This window comes from Heteronotia binoei, chromosome 7, assembly GCF_032191835.1.
Source record: "Heteronotia binoei isolate CCM8104 ecotype False Entrance Well chromosome 7, APGP_CSIRO_Hbin_v1, whole genome shotgun sequence".
Lineage (NCBI taxonomy): Eukaryota > Metazoa > Chordata > Lepidosauria > Squamata > Gekkonidae > Heteronotia > Heteronotia binoei.
The window spans coordinates 74126120-74132119 of NC_083229.1; positions in this window are offsets into that span (position 1 = coordinate 74126120).

Below are 6000 nucleotides of genomic sequence, written 5' to 3' on the forward strand. Positions count from 1 at the left end.
TTGTTAATTTAATAATAAAGAAAGTGGCCCTTAGTTACCCAAACCCTTGTGTCCGTCTCTTCCTTCCGTCTGTGGGGGCAAAAGGGCAGCAGAAATTTGGATCCTACTGCCTATTGTTCCTGAGTCCACAAGCTCAGTCCTACAGGCTGTAATGAGCCAGGCAAAAACTCCCTATCATAGATACAATTCCAACTACATATACAACAGCTTACAAGCCAGGTACAGACTTGTTTAGGTTTTGGCGCAGTCTGTTAGGCAGTCTGCATTCAGACATGATAAACAAGAGTTTCGTCTAATGTTAATTTATACATTGTTCTTTATTGTGAATGTAGCCGTACTTACAACATCCTTTTGAAGAAGTCTCATCATTTTGGTTGTCCTTCCTTTTCTACATCTTTCTCAGTCCCTTAAATAATGTGATATATGTATTTAAAAATTGAACTTACCATGTTGAGAATGACCATTTGCTGTTGAATTGTGCATCTAATAGGAACACCTCAGTTACTCTCAGTGGCCTATTACACACGTTTTCACTGTGCATGTTGTTCTGCATTCATTTTCCTTCCTTCAGTGCTCAGTTTGCTTTCTGCTTGCTGTTTCTCTGGATTTTTTGAGAGTGCTTTTGTGCCAATTTTCCCCTTGTTTTGCTTCTAAGTGAAGGTAATTCAAAAGTACCCCTCAAAGGTCACTCCCCCACCCATACTGAGCTCATTCCACCCACACTGCACATTCCACCATCCTTTCCCCTTCATTGGTGTACAAGCTCCATTACTTTCCCCCTTGTTTTAAATTTTAATTGTTTTCTCCAAGCGGCATGAATCTAGTAATATGAAACTAGCGATAGTCTTAGATTGTTGATTTTTTTTAAAAAATAATAATGATGGGGAGAACTTTAAAATGAGCTGCACAAGGTTTAGTTCCCTACTGGAAATTGACTTGAAAGGGGGATCAGAGAGGAGACAAATAGCAGTGTCCCCAGTACAAGAAAAAAAGGATTTCAGTGCTGGATGCAAACACAATAAAGTGTGTGTGTGTGTGTGTGTGTGGGGGGGGGGTGAGTGGAATGTTAGTGCAGAATAAAATTGACATGAGATTGAGAGAGGGAGAGGCTGGGATGGGAAACTTAAAACTTTGAAAACATTTTTCACTTTCATGCTTTAGTGAACAAAGTCTTCTTTTTGGAAGGGGGGGGGGGCATTTCAGCAGTCTCCAGAACCCAAACATTAAAATAGTGGTTGAGCCACATGGACCTTCTGCAAGCTGCTAAACTTAAGAATTGCTTGAGATCAATCCATTTGAAGGAAAGAATGCAATTGGCACAGGAGAGGCTTTTTAAATTGCCAAGATCACAATCAGTGTGCAGGGTCAAATTAGAGAAACACAAAGAGAAAACTTAAATTTGTCTAAAACCTAAAGGAAGGGCAGGAAATTAGTGTTACTGTGCAGCTGCACTAGAGCATTGTTTGAAAAAATATTTTTTTACAGTTTAGTGGAAAAGGAACGATCCCCTGTGTGAGCACCAGTTGTTTCCGACTCTGGGGTGACGTTGCTCTCACATTGTTTTCACGGCAGACTTTCTACGGGGTGGTTTGCCATTGCCTTCCCCAGTCATCTACACTTCCCCCCCCCCCCCCAGCAAGCTGGGTACTCATTTTACTGACCTCGGAAGGATGGAAGGCTGAGTCAACCTCGAGCCGGTTACCTTCTGCTGGGGATCGAACTCAGGTCGTGAGCAGAGCTTAGGACTGCAGTACTGCAGCTTTAACACTCTATGCCACGGGTCTCTTTTACAGTTTAGTGAGGCAAAACTACAAAAGCTCTTCAGAGCTTCTTCCAGAGGACAGCTTCCCCATAGAAATTGCAGCCCTGTGCAAAGTGTGGTGGAGTTGCAGCTGACTTTGCACAGGTGCATGCACACACACACACACACACATTGCCAACAATCAAAGCTTGCAAAGCCAGTGTCAGTGGGTTCTACCATGCATTCTGTACATTTGTTGTGTTCCTGCATATTAAGCTTGCAAAGCCAGTGTCAGTGGGTTCTACCATGCATTCTGTACACTTGTTGTGTTCCCGCATATTAAGAAATTGTGTGATTCCCATTTTTCACAGTTGCTGATAACACAGCGGAGAATCCCTTAGTGCTTGGCAATATGGAAAATGGCTTTGTAGCTGCTTGTCAGTTTCAGAAAAAGTCTTGTTAGTTTCAAGATCAGCTCTCCCCTCTTTGCCTGCTGTTCCTTTCTGTTCCCTTTCATTCAATGAACTAAGACTAAAATGCAAATGCAAAACATAAACCACGAGGATTAAATGAAGGTGCTTGCTGGATGCGACATTCCTACCACAATTAGAAAAGTGCATTTTTAAAAATTGTAGCTGCAGAATTAAGTACACAGGAGGAAAAAGAATGTTGCATAAGGCAGTCACAGAATCCAAAGTCAAGTTTAAAAGTTCACTGCTTGGAAAATCTGCAGTAATATATATGTGTGTAATAGGCCAATGTGTAAATACAGTTAATACAACTGAACATGAGCACAAGTTAAGAAAGCAGGTAAAATGGGTAAGGCTGGAAATTGGAGAGAAAAGACATGCAGCTTCTCCTATCCCCACCAAAGCAAAATTGAGACTATGAAGGAAATTGCCTTTTTTGTAAATTATTTGTTCCCCAGTAGGGTGCATGGGAAGATGGATGGGGGTGGAACATAGCCATGGTAAAGGAGCAGGGGAATATGCATGAACAAAGCATTTGCAATCAAATATTGAATGCTGGAAAAAGAACGGTTGATCATTTCCCCATGTTCTAGATGTTGTTCATTATTTGTGATCTAACTGTTGTCTATACAGAAGTTTCATCAAACATCTCTAGTTGGCAGGGCCAGATCTGGGGGGGGCAGAGGGGGGTGCTTGCCCCGGGCGCTGACGGAGGGGTATGCTATGGGACCATAAGACAGAATGGCCCATAAGGGGGTGCCATTTTTTAATTTTGCCCCCCCCCCTCAAAAAACATGTAGATCCGGTCCTGCTAGTTGGTTTAATCTGTCTAACTGTAATTAAAATATCAATTTAAAGAAGAATTTTAAAAATCTCTAGTTGGGACCCAAAGAAAGGCAAAAGGATTCCACTAGTCCTGTTAAATTTTCATTCTCTATAAACCACTGTTATATTGTCATATTGCTCCAATTGCCAGGTTTTTAAAATCAAACTTTCTACTTGGTTCCTCAACTTGACATTGTCAGCTTTTGATTTCCAGCAATCATTGTGTTACAACTCTATATAAGCATGTTAGACTCTCTTTGGGGGTAATTCAGCACACAAACACATCAGAAAATGTTTTAGAATCTCCTTTTAGGTTCTAAGGTAGCATATGGTTCAAGAACAAGTTATTTGAGCTCACAGAAAAAAATTCAAAGTTCAGGGGATTCTGAGTTGCTTTGTATAGTAGAGGAATGTGTGCATGCCAGAGTAAAAACAGACAGAACACCGGAAGATCTGTGCTCAGATCCTCCCTTAAAAATAATAATAATAATAATAAACCACTTGGATCAGAAATACGCAGGGGTGGGGAAGAGAAGATTTAACTCTACTCATGTGTGTTTTGTTAATTGTAGCCATTGCTATTATTCCTCAAAGGAAAAAAAATATTTTCTCATATGTTTTTTTTTCTTTGAGGAATAACCACAGTGTAGGAAGGTCAGTTTCAGCCAACAAGAGGGAGAAATGCAGCTGTGGTTTAATCTATACCTTCATATGGTTTATATTAACATTTTAAAATGCTCAATGTCTGCATTTTCCACCCTGGTATTGGACATACCATGCAGGTTCTTACTGAAGAAACAAGTCATACCTTACGTCTCCCTTCTACTTCCTTCTGCAGTCTTCCATAGGAAGACATTGAATGGAGCCTCCTGCAGCCCGCCGCATCGCGGCTTGGCTGCAGGGGAAATTTTGCCCCCCCGGAGGAGAGTGGACGTTTCGGCGCACTTCCAAGCGCATCTGGAGGAGGCGGGGCTTTTGCGGCTTTTCTGAAGCCTCCGCACCCCGTCTCCTCAGTCCTGTCAGCGAGCTTGGCCCTCCCGCCCGCCCTGTTTGTTATGTGGACAATTGCTGGTTGCCTCTTTTGTTGAGGGGCCAGGTAGGAATTTTTTACTCCCCGGCTGTTTGGCTGGTGACTGGGGTGTTTTTTGCCTACCTCGCATAACATACCAGTGGATTGAGGAATTGGCTTCGGGTTGGTGCCTTTGTTTAGATTGGTCACTTTTTAGGGCAGGTTTTACGGGGTTTATGGCACCATGCGGCCTGGGGAGGACCGGTTAGCCTCCCCCTTTTGGGGAGTTAGGGGTCTGGCAGGATCAACCTTTGGTGTGGCCTGAGGTGTGTGAATGCAGACTGTCCTGGAGACTCGATTGGATGGGTGCCTTTTGCTGAGACTCACGTCTGGTGTTTGGGCCCTCCGGTGCAAGCCTCCCTGCTGGGCCTCCCTAACGGGAGCTGTGGTACACAGCTCCGGCTGGGGGGCCGGGTCTCTCACCCACTGAAAAAGGCAGGGGAGTGGTCTGAGGAGACCCCTGGCCCTGACCTGGCCGCAGTTCGGTTGCCCTTGCCTTTGCTGTGTTATTTAATAAAGTGGCCCATAGTTTCACCAATCTAATTGTGTCCGTCTCTTTATTCCGACTTGGGGGGCAACCAGCCTATATGACTTTATGGACAAAATTAAACTAGCAGTAGATTACCCAGTGTTTCTGTCCTTGTAGAAATGTTGCAGTATTCAGTAAATGCAGAAATGTTTATGCTCTCTGCTTTCTTCCCTTTTCTTAGCCTCAATCCTAATATCACCAATATGAGCCTCAGCCCTGGACTTCTTTCCAAAGTGGCTCTTATGCCATCACTGAAACTCTCTCAGAAGTTACTAGGGGCTAGCTTTGATTCCAGGGCTTTTATCAGAAGCTTCAGAGATCATCGGGATAATCAGAAAAGTCTCAGTTCCTAGTCCAATATCATTCCCTATCTCCAGTCTAAGGCACCATTTGAAAGCTAGTTTAAATTGGTGCACTAGGGTCTGGGATGAAAAGAACTCAAATGAAGGATAAGGATTAATGTGAGGGTAAGAGGTGCCCCAGCAGGGTGTTTATGGAAACATGGATTAAGCCACAAATATTTAAACACCTAAAGGATTATCTGGATTCCAAAGAATTTGAAGTCCACCTGCTGCTCCTTAGAATGCAAATATCAAATAACAGGACCTCCTCAAAAGTCAGCATTGTTCTTGAAATAAACCCTTTTCTGCTAAATTTCTTGTTTACATCAAAGTTGTTTTCCAGTTGCTATGATCTTTGCTTGCATATGCTCAAACACACACTAATAACTATCTACTGCTGTCTTTTTCATAAATTAATATTTTTGCATATAATTTTTTTAGAGGAACAGTAGTAAGATGCCAGTCACATAATAACAGAGGTTGGGTTTAAGTTCCAGTGTAGTGTAGTGGTTAGAGTCAGACTGGTGAGATCCAGGTTCTATTTGCTGTGAGAATAAAACTGATGAGGAGAGGAATATGTTCAGCCATATTCTTAATGCACAAGCTTTGTGGCTGAAATGGTGGAGTCACTGTGGTCTAAATTCCTCTCTGTGCAGCAGAGGTCTAGATTTGACTGGAGGCTGTGATACATACTGAACCATTTACTTATGTTCTCCTTATCTTATAAGGTGGCTTTTGGTCTTGTGTTGAGAATCATGAGGCTTTTAGTACTGGGGAAAATTCAATTTACAAGCTGAGGCTTCGTTGACTGTATTGCTTGAGATTTCATGGCTGCCATGACATCCAGAAAGCTATACTAGAAATTCATGGTTCCTATTAATACAACTGAACATACTTTGGTTTTTTTGTTCTGTGCCAGACAAATGGTAATCTGGAAGCGGGAGTTGTCAGCAGTGCCCTGTTGCTGTCTAGTGAGGTATAAACTATCAGCAGCTCTGCAAAAGTGCATGCAAGAGTGTGTGATT